The sequence below is a fragment of the Lathyrus oleraceus genome, chromosome 6 (genome assembly GCF_024323335.1).
Source record: "Lathyrus oleraceus cultivar Zhongwan6 chromosome 6, CAAS_Psat_ZW6_1.0, whole genome shotgun sequence".
Classification (NCBI taxonomy): domain Eukaryota; kingdom Viridiplantae; phylum Streptophyta; class Magnoliopsida; order Fabales; family Fabaceae; genus Lathyrus; species Lathyrus oleraceus.
In genome coordinates, this window is record NC_066584.1 from 47,403,721 (window position 1) to 47,426,648 (window position 22,928).

Here is a 22,928-nt window from a genome sequence, read left to right on the forward strand (position 1 = left end):
TTGCTGCTTTGGGTTGGTAGTGTGTAATTCTAATCATTTAATTAAATAATAGAACTTATAATACTAGAATAATGAGAATTTGAGTTAAATAATTATAAGTAGTCATTTATTTAATTTATTAAAATAAATAGAGAAGGGGACTTTTGGTGGAAAATGAGAAAAATAGAAGAGTAGAAAATTGGAAAAATATTAGTACTCTTTTTATTAAAATAAGAATAGAGCCAAAAAGAGCATGATGGTAAATAAGAGAATAAGTGAGGGTATTATTGGAAGTCTCTAATTGAGGGAGATTATGTTAATTATAAAAAGGTAGATTGCATGTTGGATAAAGGGAACTCCTTAACCCATTTAGGTTTTCCTAATTTTTCCTCTTTTGTTTGAATGAATGATGAACATGATATAAATCTTATGATATCATGACTTATATGATGGATGATATGAAATTCGTGCGCTATTTCGCGGTAGAATTTATGTGTTCTTGTGGATCATTGTTGGTATGAATTGTTGTTCCTATATTGTCGTGAATTGATGAACAAAATATGTCAAATTCATGATTAAGTGAGTAAATTGTACGATAATTGATATATAATTGATGAGGTATTGTCGATTTAGAGGTTAAAATCATGTTATAATTATTGTATGATGAATTCTGAGCATTCTAGTTTTTACGGGATCGAATTCGGAGCTTTGGAAGTGCTCAAATGAGGGAAATTTGTAAAACAACATTTTTGGGTCCTGGGTATTGCTACGGGTCGTAGCAACTTCTACCGGCGACCGCAGCAGCTCCTTGGATTTTGTACCAGGTGAGACATTTTCGAGCGCAACTTGAGTTTTAGGACTCAGATTGAGGCAGGTTTGAAGTGTTGGAAAGCTAATGCACAAAGCTACATTATGGAAGTGCCTTGTGAGATGAATTACCATGTTTGAATGACGTTTGAATATATGTTGTGACATGTATGTATAATTACGTTACTTATTATACATACTGGATGATGAATAAATGTTAAGATGATTTAACATAATTGAGTGTTGTATGTGAATATATATTTGATGTGGTGTTACTGTTTGGTCACTATTTGGAGGTGTTTGATGTTGTTCATTATGTTGATTCATTTAATTCGCTTGTGTGGTGTGGAAAATGATGTTGTTGTTTATTATGGTGATTATATGGTGATAAAATTCATGGTGATCATTTTTTGTGAGATTGCATGTTATGGTGAATTATGCATTATGGTGTACGGGCTTCAGTCAAGTTTTGGTCTACTCTGATCCGGTTGTATAGATTAATGAGTGAGTAGCTAATTACAATGAGGAATTAGTGAAGTGTTGCTTATGGTGATAGAAACGAATTTTAGTATGCTCTAGTCTGGTGGTATAGATTCTGGAGCGAGTAGATAATTCTAGTGAGGAATTAGTGAAGCGTTGCTTATGGTGATATCAACAATTTTGGCGCGCTCTGATCGATGGTGTGGATTCAGGAGCGAGTAGCTGGTTCTATATGGAAAGTGGTGAAGCATTACCTATGGTAATGGTAACGATTTTGGTGTGCTTTGGTCCTATTGTGTGGATTCAGGAGAAGATGAACCTGTGTTGTCCATAATAGTACCGCATGCATTGTTGAGTCATAGTGTTGAGTTTATTGCATTCATTATTTGTATATGAATTGAATGTTTATGTCGATGTTGGTAATTGAGAATGATTTGGTGGAGTATGCAAATGAATTTTGTTGAATAATTTTTTATGTTTGTTTAGGCCACACTTTCATACTTTTGCACCGTTAATTATTATGAGTGTATTCTCACCTCTTTGTTGTTTGTGTTATTTTGTGCTCTTTCTTGTGGTACTGACAAGCAAGTAACTGAGTAGCTGCTTAGAGGATGAAGGATGTCATAAATGTTATTCTTATTTTCTTGTTTTATACGTTTATTTAGTATTTCATTGCTCTGATCTGTAACATTGGGCGAACGAATGTTTTGCTTTGCTATTTGTTTTTGTTTAAAGGTTATTTATGTTGAAGAAAATTGTCATGACTATTTTGATGATATGAGATATTTTTAGTTGTTGAAATTATTTTAAATCAATTATTCTGCTGCAATAAGCCTATGTTTAGGCGAGCATGTGATGACAGGTGTTTCAATCTAATGCATGTTTTAAATAACTCGTGTTACAGAGAAGGTGTATGTTATGTTTGAGTGAGAACCTATGTGTGTATTTGTTTTATTTCCATATTATTTTACATTTCGGAGTTTAGGGTGTTACATATCTCATATGAAGAAAATGATTTAGATGATGTGTATGTTACATATCTCATATAAATGTTTTATATCACTTAGTAATATATATTTATTCCTTTTTTATTTGTATATTCTTTTTGCTAAAGATTTAATGTTGTTGTTGATGATGATCCTAATTGGTTTTAAATGTTGTTCAAGTTATAGGTGCTTAACAACCGATGACAAATCACAAAAAAGAACTTTTGGACGACCTTCAAGACTTTGCATTTTGATTATTGCTTTTGTTGGTTAATCATTTATTTTAGTTTTAAATTTTCGTAAAATTATAAGGTGCGTTCCATTTTGGCTTTGCAAATGGTGTAAACAGTAAATATTTTTTGATACATCGTTTCTGTTTGAGAAATGGGCAAAACGTACAACGTTTCTGTTTTAACATTAGTATGGGTAAGAAGGTATGCACACATTATAGAAAGAAGGGCCACATTGTAGATGCATGCTACAGGAAGCATGGCTATCCACTAAGTCGGGGAACTGGAAGAGGAAGTGCTTATGCCAACAATGTTGGATCTGAATTTCAAGAGATCGATGTTGAATTGAAGATGAAGGTCACATATGAAGGAAATAGATCTCTCACTCAGTATAAATATAATGTAATGATTGCTTTTCTTGAAAAGAATGGCATTAATGGAACAAACTATGTCACCTACATGGTGAGAGGAGATAGTAGCAACTGCTATTTTGCAGAAGTGGCAGGTAAATATCATACTCATGAATCTAAATCCAAAGATAGAAATTGCAATTGGATTTTAGATACAGGAGAAACATATCATATATGCAATTCTATTGATTGGCTCATTTAATATAATCTAGTTATACCACCTATATCTGTTGGTTTGCCTAATGTAACTAGCATTCAAGCACACATGATTGGTAAAGTGAAAATACATGATGAGTTGGTCATATAAAGAGTGTTATGTCTACCTAGTTTTAATGTGAATTTGATATTTGGATCAAGATTGTCTAATAATCACAATTGTGTCATATCATTTGAAGATGATTCATGCATTATACAGGAGAGAAGAACTATGAGAAAGATTGGTTTGGCTAAGCAATTAGATGGTTTGTACTACTTGAAGCTTAGTCAGGTATAACTGATTGCTAGTGTCCATGCTATTGGGTGATTATGATAAAAAAAAATATAACCAAGTCAAAGAGTTATTCCCCATTATCTCCATCGTTTATACTATACAAACATGTATTTCAAGTTCTGACTTAGTGGACATGAATTTCAAAAGTCCCATTTTGTCATGTTTTCTAAAACGGCTGCTGTTGGTCCTATATTCAACTTAAATCAACACGTTTTCACACTCTCTAGTTAAAAATAAGTGATTATTAACAAATGAAAAAACAGCTTTAGATGTTTCATGATTTTCACCAATACGGCGTTGAAAACCTGCAATATATTATATTTTCATTTTCCATGATGGAGCAAAAATTCAACACCCAACAATGTCATTGTTGATTAAATATGTATGTATAATTGGATTATATATTCTAAGCTTCTAGCTACTCAAACAAAAACAGCTACCTAGCTAAACCATGTTGAATCATCGTAGATTTTGTTTACACTCATGTTTGGTTATTTTTGTTGTAGCATTGCTAGTAGTTTCAAGAGTTGAGTCCATTAGAGACTTCAAAAGCTTGTTTGAAAGCCGGTTACCAAAAGGGCCAGTTCCACCATCTGCACCTTCTCAATGCCACAATAAAGTTAGCCCTTTCGAAGATGACAAAGTTTCATTTCCTGATGATTACTATATTGATTGTCCATAGTGTGTTAGTGTGAACCAAGATTTGTAGAATCTAGTTTTCATTCTTCTTCTTCTTTTGTTAGTAAATCTGGTATCGTTCGCACGTAGCTGGAGAGACTAACTCATCGATCCGATCCAACTATGATCATGTTGAACTATCAAACACTCAAAATTGTTTGTGTTGTGAGATTCTACAATTGTATGAGGATAAGTTCAATAAGTTATTTTCTTTTTAGTGATTATGTATACATGTTCATCAAACTGTGGAATATTTTCTTAGTTTCATCTTAATATATATATATATATATATATATATATATATATATATATATATATATATATATATATATATATATATATCTATATATATATATATATATATCTATATATATATATATATATATATATATATATATATATATATATATATATATATATATATATATATATATATATATATATATCATGTTCCTTCACATTAGTGCAGATTTATTTTTAGTGACTTTGTCAATTTTATGCCTCGTTTACTTTTTTTTTTCTTGACATTTTTTATATAATTTTTTTATTTAATTATTATATTCTAATATTATCATGTGAATATATACTTAAATTTAATTATATTAATTAGGAATTTTAATTGATTAGAAATGAAATGAAGTATTAAGGTGAATATGATTTTTAAGTTTTAATATTTTTTTCGTCTCTTATCTTTAATTTGAGATTCATTTTATCTTTAACTTTTAAAAAAGATAATTTTAGTCTCTTAATTTTTTTTTAAATGTATTAGGTTAGTCATTTTCATCCAAATATTAATAAGGTTGGTTTTTGTTATGTGATGTGTACCTTCGACATTTATTGATAGATTTAGCGATAGGAAAAGTCACTAAAATGTATTTTTTGTTGTTGGATTTATTGGGTTTTATGCTTCCGACCACTTTAACATTATCTGGTTTTTTCCCTCGTAACAATAAGTATTTTTATGAGGTAGATGGATTGAATAAGAAAGAAGCCATTGGATTGATTTGTTGGTATGCTTTTAAAACTAAAAAAGTTGATTGATTATGGGATCTGTATAGAGCATAAACGTGTGGATCTTGTGGATCTCGTAGATACTGTTGTAGTGTTATATTTGTAAAAGAATTAGGTAGGACGACGACCATATGCCGCCATCAGGAGAGGTGATAAGCATATGCCGCCATCAGGAGAGGTGATAAGCATATGATATAAGACCTTTGTTAGGCAAAGAGAAGTCAGAGTCAGTAGTTGACCCACACCCCCCCTTAGAAATAGGAATCCAACGGTCCATCATTGACTGAGTGGACGATGACCTTTTCCAAGGAAAATCTACATGCCCAAATCTCTATAAATACCTCTCTCCCTAACGGGAGAGATAAATCCTAATTTATACGCTTATACCTTATCATCAAACACGTATAGAGCCTATCACTTCACGTGAGCAGATCCTCTAAACCACCCTAAACATCACCATGCATGACTTCTCGCCGTTGTGGTCAAGCCCTAACCACCATACATCGTATTATACCTACTAAGGCCTGTGATTATCTCTTCCCTTGCAGGGGTAACATGCACATCTTTGTTTTTTGACCAGTACATTATCATATTATGGTGACATACCTCAAATATTCTCTCTTGGTAGTTTAAGCAAGTTAAAAACTAGCCTCATAAAATTAAATATAAAGATATTATAGGTGTGATTTCACTATAAAAAATTGTATATTTCCTAACGAGCTTTTACCTCAGCCAATTAATCTACCGAGGTAAAATATATTCTATTAGGCGTCTTTCTGTCATTTTAATTTTTAAGTCACTTTTTCCTCGGTCAATATTTACCAACTGCGGAAAAAGGTCCCTCAAGGACACACTTCGAATTCCAACACTAGAAATTATATATTTTATTCATTATAAAAGTGATGTGCTACTTTTTTTAAAATTAAAATTAAATTACTTTTCCCCTCGATCATCTTTAACATCTGTGGGAAAATGTTCCCCAAGAACACGTTTCTAGCACCACAAAATTTATTTTTTATTTATTTTCAAGCAACTTTTTTCCTCGGTCAGTTTTAGCAACTGTTGGAGCAAATGACTTATATTGCAAAAAAGTAAAATAATGAATGAGAATTTTTTTAAAAGGAAGCACCACAATGTGTTGTTTTCTTTCTAAGTTTTTATCATTCACCATTTTATTTTTGGGTTACAATATCTTCTCAATTTTTTACTATCTTGAAAATTTAGGCTTTAAAGATTATTGTCAAGGTTAAAGCATACCGTTCACTCGATAAAGTGAAACTTGACATTAATCTTCAAACCAAAATTTTCAAGATACTGTTTTAGCATCTTCAAAGAAAAATCTTCAAAGTCAGTGATACAACAAAAACATAACAAGAAATAATATTTTCGAGTTTGCTTTAGGGGAGAAATAGAGTTCCGTTAATGGAAAATAGAGTTTGGAGGCGGAATGGGTTAGATTTGAGGGAAAAGTGAATGAACATATAGCTTTTATAGGCAAAACTACCTAACCTTTCCGCACGATTGGAAGAACAGATCGAGTTGAAAAGTTGTTTCATTCCATTTTTTTATTTTAAATTAAAACATATTACCTTTCCCCATGGTTGGTAAAATCGACTGAGCAGAAAAGTTGTTCCACTTTTTTTTTTTTAAATTTATATTAAAACAAATTATATAAACGAAGTTGTAGCTTGTCTCTCTTCAGAATAGAACATTGTACCCATCTCTATAAATATATGAAGAATAATTTATGTGGAACCTTGTTTTGCAGGTGATATGCTTTAACACGAACAAAAACTTTTGATGATAATAACTATTGTCTAAATAATGGCAACTGATGATGACAAGTCAAGTATAAGCAGTTAAGTGGTTAAAGATGCAAATATAAGTATTAGGGTTTGATGGAATTGATTATCCGATGATGGCAATCAACAAACCTAAGTATTAGGTTTCGATAGACTTGACTATTCAATGATGGCAATCAAATGGAAAATAAATCAAGCTTCATCTCAAGTCAACTCAAGCAAGTGCCTACAAGAAAGAAAGTATATGATAAAGTCTTGAAGTGCAAGAAAGCCCTACCTCGATTAGTCTGAGTGAAAACTTTGTAATGCATAAGAGCGTTTTCATAAAAGTGCATGGCTAAATGACACACATACACACACACACACACACAAACACACACGCAACTATTTGTCAAACTGATTTTTCTTAAGAAAACATTTTTAAAAATGTATTGAAGTCGTGTCAGATGAGCTGTCTCAAAAGCTCTAGGCAATTTTTTGCCTTTGCCAATTGATTGTCACCTTATCCTAATCGATTGAGAGATTTCAAAAATATTCCTTAATCAATTAGGATAGCATCTTAATGATGGGTAACTGCTAGATATATTTTCTTTCCATTTTTACTTGGTAATCGATTAGAATAGAGGCAACCAATTGATTGAGACATGTTTCCAATCGATTGGCAAGTCATAAAATGTATTAAAAACTATTTCCTTTTTGAGATAACCTATGACCTATAAATAGAGGTATCTTCCCTCATTTCAAATCATAAAGAACTGAGTTTCATTTCATACTTCTCTCTCTCTTTCTAAACTTTTATTTTACTTTCGCTCGCTAAGATTTTAGTCGAAGTGCTTTGTGAGAAAGTCCTTTTCGAAGGAGAGAAGTTGTAATTATAGAAGGGTAGATTTGTAAGTTCACCAAGGGAGTTTGTTTTATACCTTGGTTGAACATTTTATCCTATTAGGGAATGTTTGTTTGTGTTAGAAGTTAAACCTATAAAAAACTTTGGTTTGGGGATTGTGTGACCAAATCCTTGTTTAGGTTTGAAGGTTCAACCCATGTTAAAAGCTTTCATAGGTTCTTGGTTAACCTGTGGTAAAACCAAGTGAAGGTTAAAGCTTAGCCCGATATTAAAAGCCTGAATAGGTTCAGAACTAGTTCGGTATTAAAATCTCACAGGTTATTAGTTAGTCAGATATAGAACCAAGGTTTAAGGTTCAAGATTAGCCCGATATTAAAATCTCACACGTTATTGGTTAGCTCGATATAAAACCAAGGTTTTAGGTTCATGAGCTCAGCCCATTATTAAAAGCTCACAGAGTTTGTTTAGAAGCTTGAAGGTTAATTGCTCCAAGATTCTCGTGGAAAGGAGACTAACTGCTTCGATCAGTCGTTTGGAAGGAAGACTCACCACTTTACTCTTCAGTTTATTATTTTGTTAGAAGTCATCCTTAAACTTCATATTTCATTGTATAAGGGGGTTTGTGATTATAACCTACTAAAAACTCTCAAGTTTATTGAATACTCTCAAGATCAGTTCATGGGAAGAGGAGTAAGTCTTTTTCTTTGTTTGACTAAACCTATATAAGTCTCGGTGTTCTCTCTTTTCCCTTAGCTCTATAATTTCTACAATTTATATTATTCTCATTTATTTTCCACTGCTTAATCTTAAAACAACTTTCAAAAAGTTTTATAACTCTGATTTTGATTCCAAAAGTTTTTCAAAACCATGTTTTTATAAACCACACAACTCATCGTCCTTATTGTATGTGAAGTCACATGTCCAACAATTTCTTCACTAACCTCCATCACATCTTCTCCAACTCGTACAAAACAAGGAAAGGAAACATGAAACTCAGAAAAAGTAAACATGAAACTCATTTTTGCGACTTCTTCATTACATTTCCGGTACGCGGAACATTTCCACAATTCATGTTACATTAATGTTTTTGGTGTTGTTGTTTTTTAGACTCTAAACCCAAGAGATTTAATGTTGTTGTTATTATTGTTGTTGTTGTTGTTAAGATGAGATTAAAGGTTTTATGTTGTAGTTTTTGTTGAGATAAGTAAAAAGGTTAGTGTTATTGTTGTTATTGATATTGAAGGTTTTTGTTGTTGTTGTTTTTTGTTTTTGTTTAGATTGAGATTGAATGTTATACATTATTATTTTTTGCTGCGATAAGTAAAAGGTTTATTGTTGAAGTTGTTGTTGGTATTGAGATTGAAGGTTTTATGTTGTTGTTTTTGTTGAGATAAGTACAATATTCATTGTTGTTTTTTTTGTTGAGATAAGTAAAATGTTTATTGTTGTTATCGTTATTGAGATTGAAGATTTTATGTGGTTGTTTTTGTTGAGATAAGTAAAAGGTTTAATGTTGTTGTTGTTATTGAGATTGAAGGTTTTATATTGTTGTTATTGTTGATATTGAAGGTTTTATGTTTAAAATTATTGTTATTATTGTATTGATGCAGTGGTCATTGACAATTGATTGTTATCTGTCTTCAGCAGAGTAACGTAATTGTCTTATGTTCCTTAGGAAAACAACTTGATTCAAGGATAAAATTTATAATTGGCACGTAATTTTATATTTTATGTGACTTAATAATATATATTTATGTAACTTTATAATTAGCATGTAATGTTTAAATTGTTTTTGATATATAGAGTTGTGGAGGGATCCAACATGCTGCAAGAACTTTGAGAAAACCCAAAATTTATATCCTTAAAGCAAATATATTATTAGTGACATTCATTTATCTATAATCACATGTGTTTTTTGTGTGTGTATTATTACTCATTGTATGACAACCAGAGGGATACGAGTGTGGATTTTATGTTATGAAACATGTGATAAACATTGTCTCTATCGACATTGTTGATTCTTGGAAGTATGTAATATATATTTACAATTAAATATTAATGATTTTCATTGCATAATTATTTTTTACTATTTTTAATTAAGCATTTTCATATTTCATTTAATTTATAGATGTTTAACGACGAGACATCATTCATAAAAGAAGACTTAAAAGACGTATGTTCAAGTTGGGGCATCTTGTTTCCATGAGATTTATAAGGCAAGTTGACACTGATTTTGTAATATATGTGCAATATTGGTTTTGATGTAAATAATTTATAGGTTTTTTTCTTCATTTTGGTACAAGATGCATGTCATTTGGGTGCATATATAATGTATAGTTTTGTTTCATATTTTGAGGTATATGTTGGTGTCATTTTGTTATGGTAAAAATGTGGCATACAAAAATACAGGTTATAATGAAATTATATTTAAAATTAAATAAAATTTTCTATTTTAAGAAAACAATGGAATTCCCTATGGTTGGATCTCCCAACTATGGCGAAATGTTATCCCATTCACATATATCCCCCAAAATGCCAAAATTTCAAATTAATAGTGGAAATGTATATTTTCCAACATTGTGAAAGATTTTGAGAGAAATTATGTTTAACATGTGCTGGAGATCTAACACAAAAATGAGAGAAATTTGATGTTTGATTCGGGTCATAAGCAAAGAGTATGATTCAAGCCAATAGATGAAGTGATTTGAGTCAAGATCCAATAAGTAAAACAAAACTAATTTTGTGATTCGAGTCATATTGTTTGTAATTGAGTCACATGATTCGAGTCATGAGAACATGTGATTCGAGTCAAACTTACATAACCAAATCCCATTAAAATGTAGTCTTTGTCTGATTTGAATCAGGCAGTCTGTGATTTGAATCAAGCTTCAGTGATTCGAGTCATCGATGCTCGAGATTATTTATTTTGATTGCCATTGTTATTTGTCCACACACATCAAATTTTTTAGTGTCTTTGAACTATGAATAATTCTATCAAATGCTTTGAATTGGTTTATCAAATTTTCACAACATCGATAATTTCTTGTCACTCATCTTTCTTTCTCCATGTTTTAGGATTGCCATTGTCATTGCATACAAACTTTTTTTCATAGATCCATATATTTATATAATTCTTAATAGATTAATATGTGGTAGTTTCTATTTTATATGAATGCTCATTTGTTTTTCTAACTTCTATACTAAAGTATTGATTATAATTTTAGTAATTGTATTTGACATGCCTTATGTGATTAATAAATTATTCTTCTTTTGACTTTTCATGACTCAGATGTGTATGCTCACTCTCTTTTGTTTGATTTAGAGAAAATCTCTATGGATCATTTCAAGAGTGTTTCATATTTTTTTGGTCGATTACTATTAAAAACAAAAAATAACTCTTTAGTGCTTAAAACACTTATCAACAAATATTTAGCTCCAAAAGGCATGTCAAATGATGGAGGTTTATTTATGAAAATGCCTTTGTTAAAAATAGAGCAAGTGTTTGCGGTCATCGTTCTACCTCCTGAGATGATTAGTCTTATAACAAGAGTTAGACTCCAATGTCACTTATTAGACAAGTGATTCCAAACACAAGGGGGGGGGGGGGGGGGGGGGGTTGAATTATAGAGTTAGAAAAACAATATTGAATTATAAAAATATTGATTTATAAAAATGTTTAAATTAATTTTATAAATCAAATAGGGAATAGACAACAAAATAACTAAAAGAAATAGAATTAGAGATATGGAAATACAACAGAAATAAGCAAAAAAAATTGAAATGTAAAGAGGTAGGAGAAAAGTTAAATGCACCAACAAATTTTACAGGTTCAGTCTAACCACTTAGTCAACTCTTGTCTCCAAAAATTTCTTCTTGAGATTTTTCACTATATGAGATGTGAACTTTTCACATGTTATGCTGTCATACGGTGAACTGACTTGGGGTATTTTGCTTTTTATCGCAATGTCGCGGATAGCAAGAGTCGCCACCGACTTTTCTTTTATCCAATAAGGAAAGATGGAAAAGAACAGGAAAGACCTCAATAGATTTTGGGTTCGGGAGGTACATTATACAAAGGGAATGTATTAGCACCCTTTGTATCCATGGTTATCCATGGGCTCTTAATTGCTGGATCACTTATATTTTTGTCTGAAAAGTGTTGGTGAATTGTTTAAAAATGTTTCGAAAAGAGAGTTTAACTTTGTAATGATTCTCGTATGAATGTATACAAAGTATTTATCTCGTTTGATTTTGAAAAACAGTTTAGAAAAATATAACTTGGTAATGATTCTAGTATGAATGTATACCAAGTGGTGATTTTCTAGGACTTGCAAAGTGTGAGGGGTGGAAAATGTTTTAGGTTATGATCCAGTAATTGAGAGTTATACCTTCCTAAGGTCGTTATGGGCATTTCCTATCCTTATGAGGGTAAAACTGTCCTTACTATTGAGAAGTAAGTAGTTTTATCCTTTGGATGTAAAAGGGTCATTGTAGGGTCATCGATAGGTCATTGAAGGCAACAGTTGTAAGGATACCTTAGCATTCGAAGGGACGATCATCATTTAACCGTAGGCTACACCGAAGGGTCATCGAGGGACAAAATCGTATTTTCGAAGGCAACATCCGAGGGACCATGATTTATTTTATGATGATTTAACCGAAGGGTCTTTGCTAAGTGTATCCCTACATTCGCGGGACACGACCGTTATACCGTAATACCGTAGGGCAGCAAAGAGAGGTCCAAGATCACATATTTAAAGGCCGTATTTTACAATCAATTAGGCAATTAGGATGAATCTCCACATTAAAATCAATACATTAAAATCAGCTAAGTAATTGAGGGTGGATCTCCACATTAAAATTAATACATTAAAATTAATTAGGTAATTTAGGGTGAAACTCCACAAAGGGCATCCCACAAATAAAGTGGAATACCTATCTAGCTAGCTTTCCCGGCGATGTGTGAACCTTTGCAAAACTCAACAAACATGTCAGAATACCAAATCAGGGTGCAATCGAGAATTACACCATAAAAGAAACCAGAACAACAGTAGGGTCAGATAAACAATGCATGGCTATGATAAAAACATGACAGGTGGGCAAAAGTCAGAACAGAAAAGTCGGCTGCTGTCGCGTTCGCTCCTGCTTCGCCAAGCGAAGTCTTAGCGAACACTCGTTGCATGCTCGCTTAGCGATGTGCTAGCGAGCGGCTGCGGATTCCGGTTTTAATAACGATATAATGGCAGCAAGCTTCAACCTTATAGCATTCATTACAGAGATTATGTGGTTAGACATTCAGATGTTCATGCATACTTAAATTCATATGTAAAACTTAAGATAGTTTCATAAATTCAATCATGATACCATGTGCAAATTAAGAACATGTAGTAATAGAAATGCCAACCTGTTTGTAATCGAATTGTAACCTTGAATTGGCCGATCGGATCGAATTGAGCGGAAGTGACCTTGCTGTCGCCGGCTTTTCCTTCAGGGTTTCCTTTAGGGATACTCGGAATTCTCAGGGTTAGCCTCCAGGGTTTTCCGTTTGTGAGCGCTAGGGTTTGCTTGCTAGGGTTCTCCTTTCGTCCTTTTTTGTCCTCCCTTTTTCTGACTGGAGTTGTGGTATTTATAATGCCTTTTTTTTCATGACCTAATGGGCTCAGAGTGAAGCCCAGAATTTTCTGTTATCTGCCAGCTTCGCTAGGCGAGCGTGTAGCGAACGTTCGCTAGGCGAGCGTGCAGCGAACGTTCGCTAGGCGAAGGATTTGCTCGCCTAGCGAGCAGGCCAGTTTGGGCCATTTTCTGGATTGGGCCACTCGTGAGCTGAGCCTTTGTTCCTTTAAGATCAGTGTCATAAAAATGAGTCGGAGTGCCCTGAAAAATGTCTTGAAATATTAATGGGCAAATTTTGGGGTATGACAGCTGCCCCTGTTCAATATTCTTGAACCGAGAGAGTCAGAATGGTATGTACGTCATTCGTGGTCTGGAGGTGGAAGATTATTGAACACTTAGGATGCCCCAAAAATTTGCACTTGTCAATTAGTTAGTCTTGATGGAGATGGGTTTAAAGATGCCATCTAGGAAGTTTGATGATGAGAGCTTCAGAGTACGTCGTACGTTAGAAGATATCTGAAGTCATGGGTGTCACTGGGTCATACGCTAGACCGTATAGTGAGTCATTCATTAGGCCGTCGACTTCACTGGGGAGTTAGAATGGGTCATACGCCGCTGGGGATAACAGATCAGAATGGATCATACGCTAGATCGTATCTGAGTTGCAGAATGGGCCGTCTGTTAGGCTGTATCTGACGAAAAGTAGTCGTACGCTAGACTACACCTCGGGATGTACCGTACGCTAGGTAGTATCTGAGGAATGAAGATCCGAATGGGTCGTACGCTAGACCGTATTGTTGGAGGAGTAATATGTTGTGCCGAATCAAAATGAGATAAGAATCCGAATGAGTCATACACTGCTGGGGATAAAGGATCAGAATGGATCGTACGCTAGATCGTATCTGAGTTGCGGAATGAGCCGTCCGTTAGGCTGTATCGTTACTGGGGGTGAAGGATCAGAATGGATCGTATGCTAGATCGTATCTGAGTTGTAGACTGAGCCGTCCGTTAGGCTGTACCTGATGATGAAGGGGGGTAGTCATACGCCAAACTACACTTCAGAATGTACCGTACGCTAGGTAGCATTTGAGGCCTTGAAGGTCCAAATGGGTCGTATGCTAGACCGTATTGGAGTTGTTGAAGGTCGGAATGGATCGTACGTTATATCGCATCTGAGTTGAAAGAGTCATATGTTGAGCTGAATCAGAATGAACCGTACGCTAGGCTATATCTGATAGTATTTGTATATGTTGTATTTGCAATAAATGTCTGGGATGGGCTTATAGATGCCATCGTTAGGAGGATGTCAGAATGAATGTTGACATGGAGTATATCTGAAAGATGTAGTTGAATCCTGAACGTAATTGATGAGGATGTCCGTCTGAATGGACCTTTGTTTTGACTGTATCAGGGGAATAATTAACCTGAAAAATAAAGTTAGCTTCATGCCATGTCATGATGCATGAGATGTTTTATGCTTTTGAAAATAACTGCGAACGATGTATGCATGCGTATGCTGTGAAATGATGTATTGAATGAATTATGCATCTGAAAAGTTCTTCCAGAGGACTCTACTGGGGAAAACAAATCTCAATCTTCTAGTTGGGAGATACTGGTATCGATGACCCTTTCTTAGTCGGGGATGCTTGATTTCTGTCTGATGGTAGAAATGTTCAACAGAAGCCTGGCTGGGGGTGGAAGAGATGACCCATTTGTCTAGTGATGCCGACCTCTTCTGGGAAATAGCTGGTTTTTGTTGGGGAATAGAATTAGCAATCGGACTTGTTGGAAAGCATGGTTAGACCTTTTTCTCGATCCTGAAGTCTTTTAGTAATTGATATTGCTATTTTATGTATGTATTTTTGGTAAACATTGATCATATTCAAATGCATATATTAATTCAAATTAAATCAATGGACGTTTACGCAAACAAAACAGACAAAGTAAAACCAAAATCATCTTTTAGGAAATAAAATTGTATTGATTTTGAAAGAGGGCCTATAAACAGGCAATTCATGTACAAAGAGACAGAAATCCTAGTAAGAGGAAATTGTCAAGAAAACAAAGAGAAAGCTATGCCGAAAACGTCCTATTGACTTTAATTCCCCTACTGCCATTATGTCTTCAAGCGTCTCTCTCCTGCTGTCGGATAGAAGTGATTAGCTTGTTCAGTCCTTTGAACTTGGATGAAGCTGTCTGAGAACGGGACATAGTCATACGCTTTGATCCCTAATTTTTGCCTGGACCGCCTTTTCAGGTTTTCAATCCACCAGGATACCCCTTTTTGCCCAAGCCGCCTTTTCAGGTTTTCGACTTGCCGGGTGCACATTTTTTTATGTTTATCCCTAATTTTTGCCCGAACCTTTTTGGTTTGCCGGGATGCCCTTACTTTTGCCTAGGTACGTCGACCTAGCAGGTCTCTTTTATGCGTAGTATTTTTTGACTATGTCTGCGTTCACGGGATGCGGGAAGTCTTCGCCGTCCATTGTAGCTAGTATCATGGCTCCACCAGAGAATACCTTCTTAACTACAAACGGCCCTTCGTACGTGGGAATCCATTTGCCTCTGGGATCACCCTGTGGTAGAATGATACGCTTTATTACCAAATCGCCAATTCGATATACCTGTCTCTTGACTCTTTTGTTAAATGCCTGGGTCATGCGCTTCTGATATATCTGTCCATGACACACAGCCGCAAGTCTCTTCTCATCGATCAAGTTTATCTGGTCGAGTCGAGTCTGAATCCATTCATCTTCATCTAAGCCCGCCTCTTTTATGATTCTTAGAGAGGGAATCTGGACTTCCACTGGTAAAACGGCTTCCATTCCGTAGACTAAAGAGAAAGGAGTTGCTCCTGTCGAAGTGCGTACTGAAGTGCGATAACCGTGAAGAGCAAACGGTAACATCTCATGCCAGTCTTTGTACGTCACCGTCATCTTTTGTATGATCTTCTTGATATTCTTATTAGCAGCCTCCACGGCACCGTTCATCTTTGGCCGGTACGGAGAAGAGTTATGGTGTTTTATTTTGAACTGCGTGCAGAGTTCAGTAATCATCTTGTTGTTCAAATTAGTACCATTGTCAGTAATAATTCTTTCAGGGATGCCATATCGACAAATGAGATTATTCTTGATGAATCGTGCCACCACATTCTTGGTGACAGAAGTGAATGAGGCGGCCTCTACCCACTTTATAAAGTAATCAATAGCAACAAGGATGAAACGATGTCCATTGGAAGCAGTAGGTTTAATCTCTCCAATCATATCAATGCCCCACATTGCAAAGGGCCAAGGTGCTGTCAACACGTTCAATGGAGCAGGAGGCACATGTACTTTATCCGCATATATCTGGCACTTGTGACAGGTTCTGGAGTGATGATGGCAATCAGCTTCCATGGTAGACCAATAATACCCTGATCTCAGAATCTTCTTGGTCATCGTATGCCCACTAGAATGAGTCCCAAAAATACCATCATGCATGTCTTCCATAATCTTTTCTGCTTCCTTTTTATCCATACAGCGAAGCAAAGTCGAATCATGATTACGTTTGTATAATAATCCATTACTCAAAAAGAATTTAGCGGAGAACTTCCTCAGAAATTTTCTGTCATTGATAGATGCCTCTTCAGGGTATTCCTGAGTTTCCAAATATCTTTTTACTTCGTGGAACCAAGGTTTCTCCTCTACTCCATCAGCGTTAAGTTCATAACAATACGCTGGTTCATCTAACCATTCAATGGTGATCATGGGAGCTTCGCTTCCCCATCTGACTCTGAACATAGATGACATGGCAGCCAATGCGTCTGCCAACTGATTCTCTTCTCGTGGAATGTGTTCGAATGTAATCTCTTCGAAGTATGGGATTAATGTTAACACCCGCTCTCGATAAGGGATGAGATTCGGATGTTTAGTGTCCCATTCTCCTTTGATCTGACTGACTACTAGGGCTGAGTCTCCATACACCCTCAAAAACTTGATTCTCAGGTCTATAGCAGCCTTAAGTCCCAAAATACATGCTTCATACTCAGCCATATTGTTGGTGCAATCAAAGCATAGTCTGGCAGTAAAGGGCGTATGGCAACCCCGGGGAGATATAATTACAACACCAACACCGTTGCCCAATGCATTAGAAGATCCATCGAAAACCATAGTCCATCGGGATCCAAGTTCGGGTCTTTCATCCAGTCCATGTTCTTCCTGATCAGTAACAAGCATGACATCTTCATCCGGGAACTCAAAATTCATAGATTGGTAATCATTCACCGCTTGATGAGCCAAATGATCGGCTAGCACGCTTCCTTTGATTGCTTTCTGGGTAGTATACTGGATGTCATACTCTGTTAAAATCATCTGCCATCTTGCTATTTTTCCGGAGAGGGCAGGTTTCTCAAATATGTATTTGATAGGATCCATCTTAGAAATCAATAAAGTGGTATGATTCAACATGTATTGTCTTAGTTGGCGAGCAGCCCAGGCCAAAGCACAACAAGTTTTCTCGAGCAGTGAGTATCTTGTTTCACAGTCGGTAAACTTTTTGCTAAGGTAGTATATGGCATGCTCTTTTCGGCCAGACTCGTCATGTTGTCCCAACACACACCCCATTGAATTTTCTAACACGGTCAAATACATGATTAAAGGTCTTCCTTCAACTGGTGGCATCAGAATGGGAGGTTTTTGAAGATACTCCTTGATTTTGTCGAAAGCTTCTTGACATTCATCATTCCATCTCATCTCTTGATTTTTCCTCAGTAGTTTGAAGAGGGGTTTGCAGGTAGCAGTCAAGTGGGAGATAAATCGGGCAATATAATTCAAACGTACCAAGAAACCTCTGACCTCTTTATCTGTACGGGGAACTGGAATTTCTTGAATAGCCCTCACCTTAGCCGGGTCAACCTCAATCCCTTTACCACTGACAATAAAGCCCAAGAGTTTGCCGGATCTTACTCCAAAGGTGCATTTGTTCGGGTTCAACCTCAACTTGTATTTCTTCAACCTCTCGAACAGTTTGTATAAATGATCGAGATGCTCTCCCTCAGTATGAGATCTGGCTATCATGTCATCCACATACACTTCTATTTCATGATGGATCATATCATGGAACAAAACCACCATAGCACGCTGATACGTTGCCCCTGCATTCTTTAAACCAAATGGCATTACTTTATAACAGAAAGTGCCCCATTGCATCACAAACGTAGTTTTCTCCATGTCTTCAGGTGCCATCTTAATCTGGTTATAACCTGAGAATCCATCCATGAATGAGAATACCTTGTGTTGAGCGGTGTTATCTACCAGAACATCAATGTGCGGAAGTGGAAAGTCGTCTTTGGGACTCGCTTTATTCAAATCTCTGTAGTCTACACACATTCGTACCTTGCCATCCTTCTTCGGCACTGGTACCACATTAGCAACCCATTGAGGATAAGAAGTAACAGCCAGAAAACCTGCATCAAATTGTTTCATAACCTCGGCTTTGATTTTCTCAGACATTTCAGGACGCATGCGACGAACCTTTTGCTTAACAGGACGACAATCTTCCCTCGTTGGCAACCGATGTACTACTATATCAGTATCCAGTCCTGGCATGTCGTCATAAGACCAAGCAAAAATCTCTACATAGTCATGTAACATCTGAATCAACCTTCTTTTGACACTGTTTTCCAAGCCTGCTCCTATTTTGACTTCTTTCTTGTCTACTTCGGTACCCAGATTTACAATCTCAACTGACTCCTCGTGCGGCTGTATAGTCCTCTCTTCCTGCAGTAACAGTCTGGCAAGTTCTCCAGGCACTTCACAATCTTCCACACTTCCATCCTCGGCTTGGTAGATCAGATTTTCAAAGTCATAATGAACAGTAGTAGAACTATTATCAACAGGATCCAGAGTGGGTATGGATCTGCAATTCGTTACGTGAGTGTGTGTAAGAAAGCATAGCTTGTTTGGAAGATGACAGAAAAGACAAAGAGCGCAATATTTGAATGCAAAAAGTCCATTGATTTATTGAATATGAATATGCTTATGAAAATGAAAAAAACCCTTAACAAATTAGCTATTGTGCCCCGGGCATAGACACAACGCTTGGAGAAGTTCAATTGTAAAAAAACCAAAAATTTGCAACACCAAAATAGACAATAACAATTACTCCTGACTAAAGGAAATCGGGATAGTGTCTTCAGCCTTCCAATTATTGAGTCCGTCGCCAATTGTTGGGAAAATCCAGCTATCCAGGTCGCAATCGCTGTCAGCGTCTTCTACAGCATTAATTTGACCCTTGGCTACCTTCTCAGAGCTAAACCCCAGGCCAAATTTGTCAGACTTGTACGGTACGTCGATCAGTTGACCCCAGCCAGTACAGCCACCATCTTCAACCACAGCTTGAGCGTCCTTCAGGGAAATCATAGCAGGAGGAGTCCGAATAACCTTGGGCACATCGGAAGTTGGCTTAAGGACAGGATTGGTCGGAGGAACTACTTCAAATGACTGACAAGGAGTCTCAATGAATTCACCATCCATCTCGACGTATCTGAAGGCATGCACACTACTGACAATGTACTCTTCTTCTCCACACACGGTGACAATTTTGCCCTCTGTGGGATACCTCAACTTTTGATGGAGAGACGAAGCTACAGCACCTGGCCCATGAATCCAAGGGCGTCCCAGTAAGCAGGAATAGGCAGGACGAATGTTCATTACATGGAAGGTAGTATTGAAGACTTGAGGTCCTATCTTGATAGGGAGGACTACTTCGCCATGGACAACACTCTTCGCACCATCGTAAGCACGTACCACAATGTCACTAGGTTTCAGTTCGATGCTTTTACAGTCCAGCTTATCCAGCACAGCTGTCGGCAGCACATTCAAGGAAGAGCCATTATCGATCAACACGTGAGACAAAGTGATTCCCCTACACTCAATGGAGATATGCAGGGCTTTATTGTGATTCTTTCCCGCTGGTGTCAGGTCAGCATCGGAAAAGCCTAGGCCATTGTCAACAGCCAAGTGAGCAACATAATTTTCGAACTGATCGACAGATGTTTCCTGAGGCACATGAGCAGTCTTCAAGAATTTTATCAATGCATTGGCATGAGATTCAGAAGATAACAGCAAGGATAACATCGAGATCTTAGACGGGGTATGCCCCAACTGTTCTACCACATCGAAATCACTCTTGCGGATGATTTTCAGCACTTCTTCCATTTTCTGTTTGGCAACATCTTCGGGAGTAACTTCGACCGGTGTCTCTGACTGAGAAGGATTGACTGGTTCCTTTCCTCGAGTTTCAAGGACAGGAGGTGAGATTTCTGGAGAGAAGATCCTTCCACTTCGAGTAATTTTACTAGTCCCAACGATGCCATTAGGATTAGTAGAATTGTCAATTTGCTTTACGCTATGGACGTAAACATCATCGCCATAATTCCACGGAATAGCTTTGCTTGAGGAATACGGGATCGGGCCAGGTGCAGTAATGATTAGGGGAGCTACCCTGGGCTCAACAGTAATCTTCACAGGCGCCCTAGTAGCGGTAATCTTCACTGGAACTTTGGACCTAGCAATCACAGATATTTCTTCAATAGGGTTTTCCGCCTTAGGAATCTTTTCGAAGAGAACTGTACGATCATCCATCAGCCGTTGAATACCATTCTTCAATTCCCAACAATCATCTGGTTGGAATATACAGAGATTGCAATCTTCAGCACAACCTGGAAATAAACCAGCTTGCAATAAATTCCTCTTTATGATCGGGAGAGGAGATGTTAAGTCCGCCACATTGGAAACGTGATCGTCGTCATCCACGACATTAACCGTCTTGTCATGATTAGGCATAGGAGCAGTGATGACATTAGGGGTCTCTGGAGGCTCAAACTCAATTTCTCCATCTTCGATCATATCCTGAATCTTATTCTTCAATGACCAGCAATCGTTTGTATCATGCCCGGGGCTATCGGAGTGATATGCACACCTGGCATTAGGGTTATAACGAGAAGAAGTAGTGTTGAGATTCGTAGGAGGCTCTCTGAGGGTGATCAAATTTGCCTTTAGCATTCCCTGCAGTGCCTGTGCCAAGGTCATATTGATCCTGGTAAACTGCCTTCTTGGCCTGTCTTGTTTGGGCTGGAAGTTTTGAGATGGTGGTGCTGCAATCGTAATTGCTCCGATGTCATGGTCACGGTTTTTCTTGTTACGACCCTTTTGACCGTACACAGCATTTGATTCATTCCTCCCCTGATAGGACCTTTTGGTGCTTGCAGAGGCAGCCGCCTGTATCTTTCCACTTCGGATGCCGCTTTCAACACGTTCACCTGTCAATATAAGTTCAGTGAAACCTGATGAAGAACTTCCCAGTAGATGGCTGTAGAATGGGCCGGTCAGTGTGCCCATGAACATATCCACCAATTCTCTGTCAGTCATAGGGGGTTTGACTCTGCCAGCCAAATCTCTCCACTTTTGAGCATATTCTTTAAAGCTTTCTTTAGATCCCATAGTCATATTCTGCAGCTGTAGCCGGGTAGGCGCTAGTTCAGAGTTATACTGGTACTGTTTATAGAAAGCTGTTGCTAAATCAGTCCAGGTGCGGATGTCAGAGCTCTCGAGCTGATAATACCATTCCAACTGTGTGCCAGACAGACTCTCTTGGAAGAAATGGATCCATAGTTTCCTATCAGTGGTATACGACTGAATCTTTCTCACATAAGCTCTCAGATGCATCTGAGGACAAGATGCCCCATCGTATATAGTGAAAGTGGGGATCTTGAATTTGCGAGGAATGACCACATCGGAGACCAGACCCAAACTTTCGAAATCCAGACCGGGCGCCTTCTGACCCTCCATAGCTAGCATACGTTCTTCCAACAACTTGTACTTATCATCTCTTGGAGAGTACTGTTCATTTTCATAATCTTCATCGTCGTCCTCAGGGTTGAAGAAATCGACATTCTCCTCTTCTGAATCATTCTCTATCTCCTCTTCTGGACCATTCGGGATCCCAAACTTGACTCCTGCGGCCTGTCCTTTACGCCTTCTTCCCGGGTTAATGAAACTCACAGCTTTCTTGTCTTTCTTCTTTTCGAGCAAAAGAGCCTTCAGTTCCTCCTGCCCCTTGGATAAGCTTAGCATCATCTCCTTGAATTGAGCATTCTGAGTCTGGAGATCTTTGACAGTTTGTTCGAGATCCATTTTTCTGTTTTGAAGGAGGACCGTGAGAACATTGAACTTGTAGAATACCTGTTATGCAGTGTTATGTTATGCTATGCAATGTATGAAATGTTTTCAAGGACTTTTGGAATTTAACTTTGCGTAAATCACCAACAAGAGAGAAATGTTTATTGCTAATTTCTTTGACCAATGTTCATTACAAAAGGAATAATAATAAAAATACAATGAAAGCTCAAGTCTCCCAGGGGCGGCTTCTTTTTGAGCGAAGATACGCATTGAGTCTTCGTTCCTCATTAAGCTGACTGGTAAGTTCTAACACTTTCTTCCTTTCTGCGACGAACTGAGTCTCGAAAGTATCCCTTTCTTCTCTCAACTGGATCCAGGATCTCTTTAGTTCCTCAACATTGGTAGGCATATCTGGATAAGGAATGATCTGAGGAGCACCT